Source organism: Armigeres subalbatus, chromosome 2 (genome assembly GCF_024139115.2).
Source record: "Armigeres subalbatus isolate Guangzhou_Male chromosome 2, GZ_Asu_2, whole genome shotgun sequence".
NCBI classification, from domain to species: domain Eukaryota; kingdom Metazoa; phylum Arthropoda; class Insecta; order Diptera; family Culicidae; genus Armigeres; species Armigeres subalbatus.
This window is the reverse complement of record NC_085140.1, coordinates 61,357,116-61,374,342: the sequence shown is the minus strand read 5'-3', so window position 1 is coordinate 61,374,342 and position 17,227 is coordinate 61,357,116. Positions and strand designations below refer to the sequence as shown.

The 17,227-nt window shown below is 43.7% G+C and overlaps 1 long non-coding RNA gene across 1 annotated transcript; it reads left to right on the top strand.

Annotated features, from left to right (window-relative positions):
* The first annotated feature begins 15,892 nt into the window (after positions 1 to 15,892).
* On the top strand, positions 15,893 to 17,027 carry LOC134214452 (uncharacterized). The gene is made up of 4 exons (XR_009979793.1): positions 15,893 to 16,039; positions 16,106 to 16,296; positions 16,362 to 16,482; positions 16,541 to 17,027. It is a non-coding gene; the product is annotated as an uncharacterized LOC134214452 (long non-coding RNA).
* Positions 17,028 to 17,227: the final 200 nt, after the last annotated feature.

Genomic DNA, 17,227 nt, shown 5'->3' with positions numbered 1-17,227 from the left:
CTAGGACTATCATCCAAATCGGCATTTCGCCTGTTTGTCCTACCCACGGCTAGAAACGTGGATGCGCCTCTGGTGGCACATGTGCATTTTGTTCCAACAAACATGGAATTTGTGAAGAAACTTCGCATATTTCTCATTGCTATCTTTAGGCACTTTAGGCAGTCATAAACACGTTGGGACAGTTAAATTGCAGAAAGTTGCAAATTTGAATTTTATTTTGGAAGTTTTTGGAAAAATGCGTCTCCTGTAAAATTTATTCAATGTAACATGTACCACTTTCGCTGTCACCGGTTCATATAAGAAAGATGTTTGACCGTGAAAGATGTTTCTGATGTGTTCACGAAATCGAGGTGGTTGAAGAATTCGTGTACTTGGGCTCACTGGTGACCGCCGATAACGATAACAGCAGAGAAATTTGGAGGCACGTAGTGGCTGGAAATCGTACGTACTTTGAACTCCGTAAGACTCCGCGAAAATCGGAAGACTGCGGTGGGCCGGGCACGTAGCCAGAATGTCGGACAGTAATCCGGTGAAAATGGTTCTCGACAACGATTCGACGGGCACAAGAAGGCGAGGTGCACAGCGGGCAAGGTGGATCGATCAGGTGGAGGACGATTGGCGGACCCTCCGCAGACTGCGTGGTTGGCGAAGTGCAGCCATGGACCGAGCTGAATGGAGAAGACTTTTATGTGCAGCACAGGCCACTTTGGCCTTAGTCTGAATAAATAAATAATTTTTAGCTTAATTATTTCATCATAATTCAGACAATTCGTTTGCAAAAAAATATGTAATCTGAAATATGGTATGGGAAAAGCGTGATTTTTACTCGGGAAGTTGCAACACGTGAGAGTTTTGAGATGATTCACAACAGCTGATCGATATAGAGAGAAGTGGTATCAGACACACTTAACGGGTGGCCACTTAAAAATAGGAAGGAAAATAATGGCTTCGGAAAACAACTACAAAGAAGTGTAGTTATATCTGATATGTTATGCAAAGAGTTGTCCTTAGTCTTCAAACTTAGACTGATGAATATTAGCATATGGTCCGTAGTTCACCGTGCAGCTTAGCCTTACTGGTATGACATGACCGCTGTTCGGCTCTGCCACATCGATTTTCGGAATGCTGCTCCTGTTCCTGCTTATGAGTTGCTCCGTGTCTTTGACCTTATAATCACCTTTGTTTACAATGGAGCTCAGTAGACCAAAAAATGCAATGACAGTTTTCGAAAAAAAATGACGCTTAAAATGTTCGCCCGTGTACTTTTCCCATGATCTTAGTTCGCTTGAAAAACTTACAATGCGCGCAGCAGCACTTCTTGTTCTGACGGCATGTTGTAAGCAATGTTGGAGTGAAAGTGTGTGTGTGCGACAATTCTGAGGATCAATTCTTAGAAAAGAATTGAAGTCATTCCAATTCTATAGTTCCCACCCGTCACGAAAGTAAAAACATCAATGTACGCCGCGTCGGAAATAACAAGCATTCAATCATTGTAATTATGTATCTTGACGTAATAATATCAGCTAAGAGGCGGAGTTCTGGCTGTTTAGCAAAATAACAAGCAAGTAATAGCCTAGAAAAAGGTTCACAATTGAATGGTGGCACAATGGTCGGGTTCGTCAAATTTCACGACATAAATCGATAACTCGAAAACCATCAGTGTTAGAGTTTTGACGTCTTCAGAAGAAATCATCTGCAAGAAAAGATCTATTTTTGGTGTAAGCTGCCATTAGGGTGGTCATTTTGTGATTTTTTTTATGGAAAAGTAATTTTTTTAATCATATTATTCTACAAAGTTGTAGAGAATCTAATTCTTAGCATTTCTGTTTAATAAACATTTATTTTATCTCATGTAGGTAATGTTTTATGACAAAATTACTAAATTTAGATAGGGTGGTCCCGAAAAATTGATTTTAGCTTCCACTTTCATCAATACAAAATATTTTCAAAAACTGTCTTCGCATCGCTTCACGGTCTTTGGATAACGCATCTTTTGGTTACATATGATGGTTGATAGTTTCATTTTCAAGTATATTATAAGCGTTTTTTTCATAAAAAAGTGATATTTTACTAAACATTCTACTACAGCGAGTAGCAAATATTAGCAAAATTTTCAATCGTATTCTGAAAGTATACACGCAGGCCCATCAACTCCATGATATTTCATTCGTCCATCTTTGTCCACTTTTGTTTAATTATCATATTAATTTTTGTATGAAAAATCAGCTATTCCATGTGTACGAAAACGTCTTTTTCGGACAAGAAGGCAAACACTGGCAAGTTACTGTTAAATGAAAACGCACACTTTATTAACACTTCACTTTACTTGTTACAAAGTTACGTACGTTACGCGGGGTAAAAATATAACTGAAGCTACACGCGCAACGCGCGCATATTTATATCTCCACGCTTCATGTTCCAGAAGCACGTGGAATGTTCTGGCACAGCGTAGCTCATTCTAGGCGATGATGATGATGATGATGATGATGATGATGATGATGATGATGATGACGATGATGATGATGATGTGATGATGATGATGATGATGATGATGGCGATGATGATGGTAGTCCATACTCATCTCGCCTCCTATGCTATCTCATCGCTGATTGTTGCCGATGTGCACTGTGTATGCCGTTGTTGGTGCTATTTGCAATCGAGGAGCGCGAACACTTCGCGCTATCGGCGTTGGGCATGAATTCGTTCCCTTTCTTTCTGAACATACCGCCGGCCTTGAAGGCTCGCCTTCAACAATCTGATTCTTGACTATTCTTCTCCGTATGTCAGTTCTTGGGACTACCTTGAAGATGCGTGATGGATACTCTGGATAGTACCTTCTATGTAATACAGAGCTTCTGCTGTTCAACTCTGCTGAATATTCTTGGTGTTTTCCTTTTATCCGCTGAATTGGATCTGCTCTGATATCGTTCGACCGATGCAACAAGCTATTATGTCTTCCGTTGCAAGTTTTACAGCCTCTAGAACTACATCTTCCCATTTCATGCTTTGGAGAAAGGCAGTTGAAGCACAACTTCAGCTTTCTAACCTTTCGTTTCTTAGCTGTATAGCTCATCGCGATGAATCTCTTGCATTTCCATATGGGATGATAACGTTTGCTTTTACATACCTTGCAACCCACTGAGATCGTTGACATAAACGACACTTGTGGATTAGAATGCATAGGTCTGTGATGTTCACTTTTCGCTGTCATCAATATTTCCAACATATGGCATCTTTTGGTGATGAATTGAATGATCTGTTCGTATGTCGGCGAATCGTCGTCCTGGGTCTGGTTTTCCCAATCTTGTCTTGATGCTCTATCAAGCTTGCTGGTGATCATGTATACCAGAATTGTACTCCATTGATCAGTGGGTTCACCAAGTTGCTTCAGTGCATTAACGTTCCGCTGGCACTCAGTTAGCAAACGACGCAATTCCTTTGACGAATCTTCAGGCACCTGCTTGATTGTAAACAGTGCCTTCAAATGTTTTTGTTTGACTAGTCGTAGATTTTCAAACCTCTCCACAAGTAGGTCCCATGCTATGCGGAAGTTATGATCGGTAATGTCCATAGCATCCAACATGTTCGCTGCCTCACCTTGCAGGGCTGATTTCAGGTAAAGTAGCTTTTGCACGTTTGATAGCTGTCCGTTTTTATCGATGAGCGCATCAAACGTGTCTCGGAATGTCGGCCAATCAGTGTATTCACCGCTGAACGTTGGCAACTCTAATGTGGGCAGTTGCACAGCTATTTTTTGTGGTTCCACTGCAGGTTGCTGGTATTGAGAATGCCTGCTGCCCGCGATCATTTGTCCTGATCCTTGCAATCTTTCGATGATTGAATGCAATGCAGCTCTTGCATTCATACATCTATCTTCGAAGATTGCGCGTTTCTCTTCTTCTTCTTCCTTGTTTATGTCTTCTTCTGCGTCGATGGCAGTTTGTACTGAGTCATAATCTGTCCAGCATTGGTCGACGACTTCTAATCGCGCTCGAACCAATGCTGCTGTAATCCCAGGCTTGGATTCGATGTCTCGGATAAACACCTCGATCCGTGTCAGGCGTCCGAGAATAACCACACGCTGCTGATTTAACTGAACCATGCTAAACGATTTGTGGATTCGTTTTTCTGTCGAAAATTGATGTGCCGTTGCCCGGTGACGTCGTTGAAAATAATCAGCTACTCGTGTCTAAATTAAATTACAATCGACGACTGACGCGCGCCAAAGCACTGTATCGGATACTGTAGCTGCGTTGCTACCGTTAAAACCGACGAACTACTAAAATAGTGAACTACTCGAAACCAACAGTCCCCCTAACAGCGACGGACACTGTTACCACGGTCCCGTGACTATCACTTTCGCGCACACTAACAGACCCACTACGCGATTCTTCACAGTGCGACCGTACACGATTTCGCGAAACTTGCGTTGCCTTCTGGATTGCTGGATTCACGCTATCCGGTTCGAAGGACCAAATGTACGAAAACGTCTTTTTCGGACAAGAAGGCAAACACTGGCAAGTTACTGTTAAATGAAAACGCACACTTTATTAACACTTCACTTTACTTGTTACAAAGTTACGTACGTTACGCGGGGTAAAAATATAACTGAAGCTACACGCGCAACGCGCGCATATTTATATCTCCACGCTTCATGTTCCAGAAGCACGTGGAATGTTCTGGCACAGCGTAGCTCATTCTAGGCGTGCATGATGTTGATGATAATGATGATGATGATGATGATGCTGATGATGATGATGATGATGATGATGATGATGATGATGATGATGATGATGATGATGATGATGATGACGATGATGATGATGATGTGATGATGATGATGATGATGATGATGGCGATGATGATGGTAGTCCATACTCATCTCGCCTCCTATGCTATCTCATCGCTGATTGTTGCCGATGTGCACTGTGTATGCCGTTGTTGGTGCTATTTGCAATCGAGGAGCGCGAACACTTCGCGCTATCGGCGTTGGGCATGAATTCGTTCCCTTTCTTTCTGAACACCATGGGAAACTCAAATACCGTATCTTTAATTTTCGCAATATTTGGTAGAATAAAAGACAGGAACACTATCTTCGACTACAGGTAGTACAGACTGAGTACTTAACACCTAGACAACGGACAGGACACATAACACCCAATGGACCGGTGAAGATCACGGAATCACGATCACGGAAAGTTTCCTTCTTACCGAAGCGGGAAACAAACCCACGCTCCAAAGCCCATGGATCTAGATTATTGACGTCGTTAACTGTACGGCCACAAAGCCCACAAAGAATCATTCTTTATCTAAAATATTCAAATCAACTCGTGTGGAAAAGTAGTCGAAAAATCAGTTTTTTTTCGAACGTGACATTTGAGCTACTGGACCGATTTTCAAGGTGTTCTCATGAAATAAATGCTTAAGAGCGCTACTTTTGTGGCGAAATACGAAACCATCAAATTCTTGTTGATTTTTCATAACTAATTCGCAGAACAATTTAAATTTCGCATTTTCTAAGTGAGGGTCTCCAATGACTACATGCTAAAATTTCTTTGATTGTTCAACATCTAATATATAAAAAATAAGAGATGTTCTACAACCTACTTACTTACTTAAGGATCCTGTACACCTCCGGTGGTGCAAAGGGCCGACTTGAAAGATCTCCATCCTGAGCGATGCCCGGCTATCGCTTTAACCTGTTGCCAGGTTAGATTTCGGTCGACTTCTTTTATTTCTTTATTGAGGCTTCGCCGCCATGAGCCTCTGGGTCTGCCTCTGCTGCGATGTCCCGCTGGGTTCCAGTCTAATGCTTGCTTACAGATTTCGTTTCCGCCCCTACGTAGAGTGTGGCCGACCCAGCCCCACTTCCGATCCCGAATTTCTGTTGCTATCGGCCTCTGGTGACAACGACGATGGAGCTCGTTGTTTGAGATCCAGTTGTGAGGCCACCAGGCCCGAATTATATACCGCAGGCATCTGTTAATGAACACCTGCAGCCGTTGAGTGTTCTCCACTGATACACACCATGTTTCGCTGGCGTATAACAGCACAGATTTCACGTTAGAGTTGAAAATTCGTATTTTGGTGCGTTCACTTATCTGCCTGTTTTTCCAGATATTTCTTAAACTCGCAAAAGCAGCCCTTGCTTTCTTGATCCGTGCGCCTATGTCGATCTTGGTACCGCCGTCTGACGCCATTTGGCTACCAAGATATTGGAAGCTTTCAACATTCTCCACTGGTTGCCCGGCTACTGTGAAACTGGAAGGAGTCACCGTGTTTACATCCAACGATTTGGTTTTGTTGACGTTGATGACTAAACCTGCCGAGGAGGAGCGATCGGCAAGGTCGTTGAGCTTACTCTGCATATCAGAGCGCCGTTGCGCGAGTAGTGCAACGTCATCCGCCAATTCGAAGTCGTTTAGGTGCTCCATGGTTATAGGCTGCCATAACAGCCCGCGGTTTTGTTCACGGTCAATCGCATCTACCAGAATCTCATCGATTACGATGAGGAACAGTAACGGTGATAGAATACATCCTTGCCTCACACCAGCTACGACCCGGATAGGGTCGGACAGGACCCCATTGTGCAGCACTCTACACGAAAAGGCCTCGTACTGTGCCTCGATGAGGCCGATGATTTTCTCAGGAACCCCCTTGCGTCTCAGGGCGCCCCACATATTCTCGTGATTGAGACGGTCGAAAGCTTTTTCGTAGTCAATGAATACCAAGTAAAGGGACTCTTGGAACAACCTGCTCCAAAGATAAAGTTTTTGGAATGTAAGTTAAAGTCTTCGAAGCATCATACAACCCGATGGTGAATAACCATGTGATTCCATGAACATTGATAATCGGTCCAGTAGTTCAAAAATTGTGTTCAAAAAAAAATATTTTTTTCCAAAAATTTTGATTTTTTGACTCTATTGGATCGAACTTATTGTATAGGACAAAAAGAAAATGTGAGTTTAATCATTTTCGAAAAATAATGATGCTACCAAATATGTATTGCAAAAATCAGAGATACGGTATATGCGTTTCCGTGGAATAGCTGATTTTTTATACAAAAATTAATATGATTATCAAACAAAAGTGGACAAAGATGGACAAATGAAATATCATGGAGTTGATGAGCCTGAATGTATACTTTCAGAATACGATTGAAATTTTTGCTAATATTTGCTACTCGCTGTAGTAGAAGGCTCGGAAAATTATCACTTTTTTATGAAAAAACGCTCAAAAAATGCTTGAAAATAAAGCTATGTAACCAAAAGATGCGCTATCCAAAGACCGTGAAGCGATGCGAAGACAGCTTTTAAAAATATTTTGTATTGATGAAAGTGGAAGCTAAAAACTATTTTTTTCGGGACCACCCTATCTAAATTTAGTAATTTTGTCATAAAACATTACCTATATGAAATAAAATAAGTGGTCCACTGAACTGTGAGGTCGTCTTCAGTGTCTCGTACTTGACTTGACTCGAAGAAAACAATCGCAGCTTATGCTATCTGTTGGCGCGACGATAAGTGCTGGTTACCCTAGACAAGTGTGACGGTATTTGCGATTGAATAGATTAGGCAAAATACAATCAAAACAGACTTGTAAAAAGTTAAGATTAGAAATCACAGTCACTTGAAGTGATTATTTAGCATATTAAATCGGTGAAATAGCGCAAATACCTAATAGGTTTGAAACCAAAAGAAAAGGTGAATGGAAGCACTGTAGATTGTAAATAGTTATAAGATATTAAATGTACACCAAAATTTAATAAAAGTTACTTACAGTTCAAGCTTATCAGCAACAAATATACTAGTTCAGATCTGGTTTGAAAACAGTGCCGTGTTTGTGGTTGCACAATCGCAACACTATCTATACTACGCTATAAATATGCTAAAAATATGTTTATCATAACTCCTAAATCCAATTTTATCCACTACATTCTTCCCCTCCTCTACTCTTGAGATGTTTTAGGCTGAGAATACCAATACTGCAAATATATTTTTTTCTTGTTATCATTTTAATTAATATTTGGATAAGGCATTTTTCTTTCACATTTATTTGGGTAAGAACATTAATCTTAACTCTAATTGTGAGAGTAAGACTATTGAGAAAATTTTACAGATATCACAAATCCTCTGAATAATCCGATGTTATTGAGCGACACCAAGAGAGTTCCTAGATCGAAGTTTACGCATGCTTATTCCGCTTGTTCTACGTTTGCTGTCTCGTATCATATTCCTCGCCAGATTCTGGCTGCATATAGTGAAGTGAATAATATTGACGACAGAAAGGACGGGATCCTCAACAATCAATAACGGAAGTGTGGCCAAAATTGGACTGGCTCAAAATGAGCTAGCTATGCTAATCGGAAATTCATGTGTTTTCATCATCATGCCACCCGCTGTTGTTTATGTAATTGAAAAAATTAAACATGTAGTAACATATTGTTGCACATTGCACAACGCTCGAGAAAGCATAGTAAAATTTACCGCGCTTTGTAGTTATTCTGAAAACTATTTGCGTTCTACCGAAATCAAATGGTAAAATGTATTTACTGTTACCTTCGATATGGTAGGCATTACCATACCTTTTCTTTCAATGATATGAAAATCGGATTATTTCAAGCAAAGATATCGTAGATCCAGTTGGAAACCGAACCGGGGTCCAGCCACAATCGCATTTTCTCCCATTTCCGGATGTCGCAACTGCATCGCGAGTGGTGCGCATGATGGCGCACGACTATGGCACAGATGCGCACTACTCGCGATGCAGTTGCAACATCCGGAAATGCGAGAAAATGCGATTGTCGCGAGACCTCGGTTCGGTTTTCAACTTGATATTACAATATGTTAATAAGAATTTCGACATTTTTTTTCCTTTTCCAATCTTTTTGGCGTACATACCCATGTTTTATTTTACCCAGTCATATATTTTAAGGATATCACTTTTGGATTTTTGTTAACCTGAAGCTCCGACTACACAAAAAGAAAACGAAAATGTCATTCCCATCAAACGGAGGGCAATATTTGTTATGATATAAATCTCATGACTGTCCTTCTGCCAAACGCCCGTATGAAGAGGGAGGGAAGTGTATCAGTTTGGAAGCATCCGATAGTTCATTTTCGGGAGAAATTATAGCCTTTCGATACAACTTTTTTGCAAAAGAAAGGCAAAAAGTATTTTGGCCAATTTGTCCAAGATGGCCAATTTTCAATAGAAAATAATAGAACAGGAACAGGATTCCGCGTCCAATGCAATTCGTTGCGAGTAAATCGATGGAGGGTAAGTGCATTAAAAGTGAGCTAAACTTTTCGCACTTTTGGTGCGAGCACTCACACATACACACACAGAGAGACATCATCTCAGTTCGTCGAGCTGAGTCGATTGGTATAACACTGGGTCTCCGGACCTTCTATAGAAAGCTTGTTTTTGGAGCGGTCATATAGCCTTTACGTATACTAGGTATACTCGTATACTTAGTATACGAGAAAGGCAAAAAATACATTTCAAAAAAAATCACAGAAGAGCCACCCTAATGGCAACTTACACCAAAAATAGATCTTTTCTTGCAGATCATTTTTTCTGAAGACGTCAAAACTCTAGCACTGATGGTTTTCGAGTTATCGATTTATGTCGTGAAATTTGACGAATCCGACCATTGTGCGTTGCTGGGTTTTAGCGGAATTCCCACCTGTCCTAACGCATTGTTAACGTGTTGGAAAAAAATCTCTCGGGAGTATCGCTCCACGAGAGCAGGTGTTTTGATTTTTTGCTCTCGTTTGCATGCTGCCTTTATAAAACATAAGTAAAATTGCAACCAACCAAACAACGAGCCCATCTTTATCTTTCGTATATTCAAAATTAACCGCCACTTGTCCCAAGTGGGCCAAAAAAAGCATCCAAAAATAGACCTCATATTGGGAAAATTAGCCAGTTTTATCCATTTCGCTCGACACTTAGTGGCTTACATAACAATTTGTGGGCAATTACCGTTGTTTTAAGCGACTTGGCGTAATAACCCAAAGTAGGCAAGTCGCCGGATGTTAGGGTCTCCAGTATCCTTGCGAGCAAAGGCGTAGGATTGCCAATCCAGAGAAGGCGAGTTCGATTCTCGGTTCGGTCTAAGGATGTTTTCGGGTTGGAAACTTTCTCGACATCCTGGGCATAATGTATCCATTGTACTTTTGCCACGCAAGTATGTATCCTCATGCAATGGCGGGCATAGAAAACCTTTCAATTAATAACTGAGGAAATGCTAATAGAATACTATAGTAAACATGCCAAGTTCCAGTTGGAATGTTGAGCCATTGAATAAGAAGAAGAAGTAGAGTTTCAATATATCTAGATCAACATTTGAAAAGGGCGTAACAGCTAAAAATTTTTCCTTCTGATTCTTTGTTCACATACATAACTATCTATGTAGACGAAGAATCAGCAGGATTAAAATATGGCTGCTACGCCCTTGTCAAATGTTGGTCTTGATATGCTGATGTACAACAATAAATATGCTCAACCGCAGCATAGTAGACTAACATTTGAGCCATATACCAAAAAAATCAATTGTAAAATTATAAGCAATAGCTGCGCCAATAATTGTCTAGGGAAAGTGGATTAGAATATTAACATTCTGCAGTAAAATGTTTCATTGAGTTTTATTTTTTTTATTTTGGTTCTCATAGCAAAATATTCCGGTTATGGGTAACAATCTTGTCACAACCTACCACAACCTAAAAATATTATTTTGGAGGTGTCAAAATGCAAGTGTTCAGAAAATGAGTTATATCCGGAACTGAAATCGAGACGAAACGATAAATCAAGTAGAAACTCCATAACTAAATCCAATTCGAACCCAACTACTGTCTTCATCGTCCGCGAAACGAACCCATATATCGCACCATCACCTCTATTAGTTGTTTGTTTATTTCTAATTACTTATTCAGCGTTGCGTTTCGAATGAAGTGCTAAACAACAGTAGTGGAGAGTGGTTGTGTTCAAAGATCATTCGTTCCGTTACTGCCAAAGTTGCTGACATCGGCACTCGGCTTGCTTTGCATCCAGTCGAAGCTCACCGCGGCCGCGGAGTCAGCTTCTAGCAGAGTAATTTGCAGCGTAGCGCTTTTCAGGCCCGGTTGTTGTCCTCTGACTCGCGCTGGGACCGCGCACTCAAGTCTGGTGCGGTTCCAGGTAGTGGCACTCACACAAGCGCTTTGATTGATTGGCGCCACCGCTAATTATTCGCGGCACTGATCATTTGTCACGTTGTCCTAATGAGATGGTCACTGTCGAGTGGCCGTGCCTAGCGGTCCTGTTAGAAAGGTGCACTGTGGGAAGTTCGGCGAGTACAGTGCTTGCGCATTCGTTCGACTTTTGGAGTTGCTGGTCAAGGAGTAGCAGTGGTGTTAGCAGCGAATGGATTTGATCTTTTCGATCATCAACAGAACAAAGACGGGAGGCACTTGTTACCGCTGGCCGCATTTAGTCATTCATAACGTTGCGAGTTGAGGATGTGATGACGATGGTCATCGATATCGGTCAGTCATTCTGAACATGCTGGCAAGAGGTTGCTTGTTTAGTCAGAAACCCGGTTGTTTGGCATGTTCTATAAATCGGCATTCGCGTTGAGGACACTCCTCGCTGGCCATAAATTAATAGCTGGGGACAATATCTGCATACAAATAAATCATTTTTACACATCTTACCTACCGCCAAAACCGGTCACCACTGATGGGTTAATTCTTTGTGAGTGCGCTGTGGCTGTGCAGGTTGGCAAAAGAGATGATCGGTGATATCAGCAGGGGTCTATGCGAAGGCACGTAGAACCAGTTCAAAGATATTCAAACGACTTGCATTCGTCATGAACGGGCGATTCATTGCCTCGCTGTGTGCTATAAAAATCGGATGATTTATCGTGTTCATATTGACCAAGAAGAATTACAATCGTTGTCGAGAATGGACGTTGTGCGAGGAAATGGGTCACTTTTGTCGTCAGAATTGACGATCGAAGAATGAGTAACTTGACAAAAAATAATCATTGTATAATTCACATATCATCATAAGTTAGAGAAAATCAAGACAATTAACATTTTTCGAACGTTATTTAGAATTAGCATCCTCAAGTGCAGTTTTATGGATGAGAGTTTCCCGTTTTTATGGATGGTCCCTTCCTAAGACAAGTTCTATCCTGAACAAATGATTCTTAATTGGAAATAAATCACATCACCTTCGCCTTAATCCGAATCAGCGAGAACTATAATAACCGCTATGATACGCGACGATGGGCCCTCGGCGGGATCCTGTGCTCGGTTCCGTCCACTAGAGGAGAGACTTCTAATAGATCGGAATGGCCGCAGGGCGCCACACCGTCGATCGATCGCTCACCGGCTTTATTGTTCATTCCCATTCAGATATTTACAACCCCAATGAACCCATCATAAATCATATGGGCGCACACACTGACTGATACAGAAGGGGCATCGATGGGGGTAACATTCCGCGAAAAGGTAAAGTTCGACGTGATTAGCCTTCGGAAGGAGTAGCTGCCAGGCAGAGATAGCTTAATCTCAATCATTTTCGCGAATCAAACTGCTTGGATGATATCATGCCGACAAAGTATGGCATTATAATGGCATTATTGAAGCGGGCTGTGGCAAGAAGGAAGATTGATGGCGAATTATTAACACTGGAGAGTTTATTGATATTATTAAATTAGTTTTTCGTTTATTTATTTATTGAGGCGTTCGCTAATATTATGCTATAATATTATAAAGACGGATTTGTGTCCATAATCTTTGTAATGGGGAATTAATAGAAAGCAACATTTATTATAATAGTAAACAATCCGTCTTGTGTTGAGAAAATAGGACAATAAAACAAAATATAAGTTATTCAGTTCGGATTTCAAACGAAAAGAACACGTGTTTTGCTGTGTCTGATGTTCGTCGGAATATAGACTGTAATTCTGAACACCCTTAGTTTTTCCAAAATTTTGAACTTTTTTCAAGTTTATAACCATTTTTGGCTACGTATAGCTCAATATCTTGTTAACTTTCACATAGAGTTGAGATTCGCATTTTTTTTTATTAACGTAAACACGAAAGTGGACTTTGAAATTGAAAACAAATCGTTACCCAACAGACGCTGAATTTCTTTTGAACTATTTGTATTTCAGTCAATCAGTCTGCTGCAATTTAAATAATTAGTTAAAAATAGCAGCACATATTTTGATCCTTTGATTCGAAATCAAGAATTCAAGATGTGTTGATTAATTTGATTATTTTATCACGTTTCTCGTAGTTTTTAATGCGTACGTACTCATGTGTCAACGACAAACGTTTCATTTGCATTCAATTCCTATTTTCTAGAGACTTTTCTATAAAGGTTATAGGTTATATAAGTTTTATATAGGTATCTATGATGTGGTTAGCTGTACGGATTTTGATGGCTGACGGTACTTAAAAGTTTCGAGAATTTTTTAAATCTCCAAGCGGAGCTCTTTGTAATTCCCAAGGAAGGTTTAGCTTCCGAGCCTCTTGGAAGGAGGCTTCCGAGCCTCTTGAAAGGAGGCTTTCGAGCCTCTTGGAAGGAGGCTTCCGAGCCTCTTGGAAGGAGGCTTCCGAGCCTCTTGGAAGGAGGCTTCCGAGCCTCTTGGAAGGAGGCTTCCGAGCCTCTTGGAAGGAGGCTTCCGAGCCTCTTGGAAGGAGGCCTGAGCCTCTTGGAAGGAGGCTTCCGAGCCTCTTGGAAGGAGGCTTCCGGAGCCTCTTGGAAGGAGGCTTCTGAGCCTCTTGGAAGGAGGCTTCCGAGCCTCTTGGAAGGAGGCTCTGAGCCTCTTGGAAGGAGGCTTCCAGGCCTCTTGGAAGGAGGCTTCCGAGCCTCTTGGAAGGAGGCCTGAGCCTCTTGGAAGGAGGCTTCCAGGCCTCTTGGAAGGAGGCCTGAGCCTCTTGGAAGGAGGCTTGAGCCTCTTGGAAGGAGGCTCTGAGCCTCTTGGAAGGAGGCTTCCAGGCCTCTTGGAGGAGGCTTGAGCCTCTTGGAAGGAGGCTTCCAGGCCTCTTGGAAGGAGGCTGGAGCCTCTTGGAAGGAGGCTTCCAGGCCTCTTGGAAGGAGGCTTCCGAGCCTCTTGGAAGGAGGCTTCCAGGCCTCTTGGAGGAGGCTTCCAGAGCCTCTTGGAAGGAGGCCTGAGCCTCTTGGAAGGAGGCTTCCGAGCCTCTTGGAAGGAGGCTTCCGAGCCTCTTGGAAGGAGGCCTTGAGCCTCTTGGAGGAGGCTTCCAGGCCTCTTGGAAGGAGGCTTCTGAGCCTCTTGGAAGGAGGCTTCTGAGCCTCTTGAAGGAGGCTTGAGCCTCTTGGAAGGAGGCCTGAGCCTCTTGGAAGGAGGCTTCCGAGGCCTCTTGGAAGGAGGCCTGAGCCTCTTGGAAGGAGGCCTGAGCCTCTTGGAAGGAGGCTGAGCCTCTTGGAAGGAGGCCTGAGGCCTCTTGGAAGGAGGCTTGAGCCTCTTGGAAGGAGGCTTGAGGCCTCTTGGAAGGAGGCTTCCAGGCCTCTTGGAAGGAGGCCTGAGCCTCTTGGAAGGAGGCTTGAGGCCTCTTGGAGGAGGCTCTGAGCCTCTTGGAAGGAGGCTTCCTGAGCCTCTTGGAAGGAGGCTTCCAGGCCTCTTGGAAGGAGGCTTCTGAGGCCTCTTGGAAGGAGGCCTGAGCCTCTTGGAAGGAGGCTCTGAGCCTCTTGGAAGGAGGCTCTGAGCCTCTTGGAAGGAGGCTTCCGAGCCTCTTGGAAGGTGGTCTGAGAGCCTCTTGGAAGGCGGCTTCCGAGCCTCTTGGAAGGAGGCCTGAGCCTCTTGGAAGGAGGCTGAGCCTCTTGGAAGGAGGCTTCCAGGCCTCTTGGAAGGAGGCTCTGGGCCTCTTGGAAGGAGGCTTCTGAGCCTCTTGGAAGGAGGCTTCCAGGCCTCTTGGAAGGAGGCTTCCGAGCCTCTTGGAAGGAGGCCTGAGCCTCTTGGAAGGAGGCTTCCGAGCCTCTTGGAAGGAGGCTTCTGAGCCTCTTGGAAGGAGGCTTCCAGGCCTCTTGGAAGGAGGCTTGAGGCCTCTTGGAAGGAGGCTTCCGAGGCCTCTTGGAAGGAGGCTGAGCCTCTTGGAAGGAGGCTTCCAGGCCTCTTGGAAGGAGGCTCTGAGCCTCTTGGAAGGAGGCCTGGAGTCTCTTGGAAGGAGGCCTGAGCCTCTTGGAAGGAGGCTGGAGCCTCTTGGAAGGAGGCTTCCTGAGCCTCTTGGAAGGAGGCTTGAGCCTCTTGGAAGGAGGCTTCCGAGCCTCTTGGAAGGAGGCTTCCGAGCCTCTTGGAAGGAGGCTTCCGAGCCTCTTGAAAGGAGGCTTCCGAGCCTCTTGAAAGGATGTTACGTTTAAGTTTTTGGTTGAATGTACGAACGTAAAACACTGTTTAGCGTTTTCTCTTAGAACACATTGTTCATAAATAAAAAGCAAATTATGACTCTGACCCGTTAACTTTGGGTTAAAAACCCCTGTTGTACATCTCGAAACCACATCGGCCAGCCAGCCAGCCCAAAGAAAACGGTAAACCATTCATCAGAGTACGGCTGCACTCACACAGCAGTCTGAAAAAACAACGCGATCTGTACACAAATCCCAAGGAGACAAATTGAAGCCAAAAGGAAGAGCACAAAAAAGTGAGAGGACGTAAGACATTCTCACCCGGCATCGTCAGCATCAACCGGGAAGAAGAAGCAACATGGACACGAAAAGCGAATAAAGAGATCACGCTCTTCTCTCACACACCGCATCGCTCTCACGATCGGGAAGAGGTGGGGAAAAAACTGTACAAATCAACGGTCAGTCAGTTCGCTCTAGACCGCATGCATATCGCTCGTGCGTCCAATAAATTCGTCCCGCGTGATAAGTTCACAGTAGGCCACTTAGACCGTGTAGTGATTTTAGAGGTCGGACATTTGTGTGCAAGTAACAGTTCCTGGCCAGTTTGGAATTAATTCAAGTGGCCGACATTACCTCCGAAAGTGACGATCACGTGAACAAATACTGTTCTGGACGGCAGGTGAGCATTGCATTTCTATTTGTGTTGCGGTGAATTGACGGCAGCCATTTTGTCCATCTTTGACAGAGCTCGGACGGAGTGGACTGCACGTGGAATCTGGATAATAATCCCAATGCCAGTGACCAGTGGATTATTGGACTAACTGACTATTTTGTTGTTCGCCGTCGGGAGAAATTTTGCACAACGGGAATTGCGGATTGTGTTGCTCTCCGCAGGCGATTGAGTCGCGAAACAAAAGCCAAAGGCGCGGCAGACAGGTGAGCCGTTAGAGCACTAAAGGTGTTTGGATTGAAATCTATAATCGCGCTTTTTTACACAACAGTTCGTCACGAGACCGAAAGTGCGGAGAGTGTCGGTCGACAAGAACAAACCCGCAATATCATCCGGAGTCAAGAAGAAGACCGATCGGCGTTCCGTTCGGGAAAAGGAAGTCCCTACTGAGGGTAAGGATGGCGACATTGAGCCTTCGGACACAGCCGACTAACGCCCCTTCGTCTGCAGGGCTTCTTTTTCATATTTACAGTTTTGTTCTCGGAGCACGCTGAAACGACGAGCGTGAAGCGCAAGGCGACGACAGAGAAACGGGAAGAAATCCACCATTAGAGCCACCTCGAAAGACTCCCGTGCAGGGAAGTGCGGACCCCGTCAACGAGTGAACGGTCGCTCCGTCGATACCGGTGCGGAAGGCCGGAGAATCGGTACCTGGCTATCTAAGAGCGAGCACCGTCAACGAGTGAACAGTCGGTCCGTCAACACCGGTGCGGAGGACCGGAGAAGCGGGCGCCTGGCTGGCTGAACGACCCTCCTACACCCAGTACGCCAATCCGGAGGCGGTGACAGGGACGGCTCAACGATGGCAGAAGGAAAAACCTCTAGGCAGTTCGGCCAGAGGGTGGCGATCCTGGGTCGATCGAGTGCCGTAGGGCTGTAAACCGTGAGTCAGTGATTGTAGTTTTATCATGATCAAATTAGTCTAGGAGAGACAGGAACCCAGAGTAGGTTGATGAGAAACGCTTTTCTAATATAATGTGTTAAAATGAATGTTTTGGTGTTTTGATTTTGGTTGGTGCTCTTAGCCCCAGTTTTGTGACGGATTCACTTTGGTAGACGCTTTACTTCGCTCCATCGATCCGGGTATTTGTTACAAGGAGGCTTCCGAGCCTCTTGAAAGGAGGCTTCCGAGCCTCT